The sequence below is a fragment of the Phyllostomus discolor genome, chromosome 4 (genome assembly GCF_004126475.2).
Source record: "Phyllostomus discolor isolate MPI-MPIP mPhyDis1 chromosome 4, mPhyDis1.pri.v3, whole genome shotgun sequence".
NCBI lineage: Eukaryota > Metazoa > Chordata > Mammalia > Chiroptera > Phyllostomidae > Phyllostomus > Phyllostomus discolor.
The window spans coordinates 49,310,139-49,312,352 of record NC_040906.2 but is presented as its reverse complement, the minus strand read 5'-3'; the positions used below and the strand labels follow the sequence as shown (position 1 = coordinate 49,312,352).

At 42.2% G+C, this 2,214-nt stretch overlaps 1 pseudogene; it reads left to right on the top strand.

Annotated features, from left to right (window-relative positions):
- The first annotated feature begins 274 nt into the window (after window positions 1-274).
- On the top strand, window positions 275-1,131 carry LOC114495462 (annotated as a pseudogene).
- Window positions 1,132-2,214: the final 1,083 nt, after the last annotated feature.

The following is a 2,214-nucleotide window of genomic DNA, read 5'->3' as shown; positions in this document are numbered from 1 at the left end:
TTTTCAAACATGTCTCTAGGTTGGACAATACATTTCTTGACATTTTCTTAGGATCTTTTGGTGTGTAGACCTTAATCTTTTTTCCAACAGTATCCATAGCTTGGTTCGCCTTGGAACCCACTTTTCAAGTACTATATATTCCATAAATATTTGTGGAGTTCTAAATATTGACATAGTTATTGACTCATCTACATAATATTAAGCTCCAACCATCACTCAAAGCAAAAATTATGGGAAAAGAAATTTTCACTTCCGGTCAGCCAGCAGGGGAGTGCAGCTGCGTGCGCCGATCTTCAGTTTACACATTAACGGGCCACCGCAGCAAAGGATGAACGGAGCTCCGGGAAAGGTGCTGTGTTTGAAGAATGCTATCATTTTTAAGCAAGCCTTTCACCTCTTAAGATTCAAAACTTCAGGAAAGAATCCCATTTGTTCTGCAGGTGGCATTTTGCTGAGTACCAGTGGGCATTACAAGACAAAACCCACCCATGGCATTGGAAGATACAAGCACCTAATTAAAGAACAAGAGCTCAAGAAGAGGGGAAAAGTGGAAGTGAGACCCATTAATTCGGGGACAGATTATGAGTGTAGGATTTTGAACATTCACCTGACTGCGTACAACATGGCACTGGCAGAGAGTTATGCCCAGTATGTTCACAACCTCTGCAGCCACCTCCCCATGCAAGTGGAGGGAAGTTATGCGATGCCCACCAAAACCATGGAGGTATAACGGCTGCAGGACCAAGGCAGCAAAATGTTCCTGGATGCAGCTCTTACCACCCATGAGTGAGTGGTTCAGATAAGCAGTTTGGGTGCTACATTAGCAGAAATTTTCTTGGAAATAATCCAAAGCAATCTTCCTGAAGGAGGCAAAATTGTCAATGAAGGAGCAGTTTAAAGAAGACTTAAAGGGAAGATTCAAAGCTCAGCCAGAATTGGAAGAACTGTTAGCCAAGTTGAACTAGCTCATCACAGACTCTTTCCTGCCAGCACTGGTGATGTTGATTCCAAGGGGAAGAGCTTGCTGGGTGGTCAAAGTAAAGCAGGAGACCCGGACCCTTAGACATTAGCATGAACCTCCACAGCCAGGAGTGCCTCCTCTCTGTGCAGAGGAGTGCTGGCCGATTGTCACCACTTTCCTTGGTGACAACCCCTAGGTATCCTCCATCTAATAAAAATCTGTTGATAAAAAAAAAAGAAATTTTCACTTCCTAGAGTACACATAACTTAGTATACAATGATGCTACAATAGTAGTGAATGTTGAAATATATTTCAGTGAAACTAAAAAATATCACTAAATTTTCATTAGATATGAACAAAGATGTTTACCTGAAATAATCATACCCATAACTCACTTTTGAGAATTCTTGGATCTAAATTGTGTCATAAATCAGACATAAAGAATCAGAAAGTGGTAAATGCTCCCAGTTCCTGACCCTTCTTTGAAGTCCCCAGGAATGCTCTCAATTCAATGTTACATTCCTCTCTGCCTGCTCCCCATAGACAAGGCCGTCAAATTAGCAGAACAATTCCTGGTGAGCAGCTGAATTCTAGGGTTACCACCTGGATTCATGGCTCTTGGCACAAGGTAACAGATTCCCGATGGAGGCACATCCAATGATCCTAGCAGTTGGCTTCCCATCATGACTCTTCCTTATTGTCCCACCACTGGATATGAGAGCCCGAAAGTGAGTCTGCATTGTACTGTTTGTTAACCTTACCTTCCTTTGTGTTTCTGGTATAGCAAACAGATCATCTTCCAGCCAACACAGACTTGTTTCTTGAGAGAGCAATGTATGCAGGGTCTGACCACTACAATGATTTATGTGATGCTGGTCCTTTCATCTATCACAGAATAGGCTGCAGAAGGCTAGCAGTGAATCACCATTCTGTGCAAATTGCCATTCTGTCCCCTCTCAAAGGGGATGGGATAGTTGGGTCCAACTTTCAGAAATTTAACCAAACTAATTTGTAGTATTCACCCCTCATCAAATGGATCATCTGGAATCACATGTCTTCTGGACACAATCTTTGTGAGAGCAGAAAAAGAGGGTGTACAGGGAGCAATATATTTTTTATTATTCTTTCAAATAAAAGGGCTGCTGGGGTAAGAAGGGCTGTGGAACAGCTGTTTTCTCCCCAGTTTTACACATGAAAGAATCCTATATGTAAAACACCTGTAGAGCATGGGTTATCTGTTAATCCACTGCCCC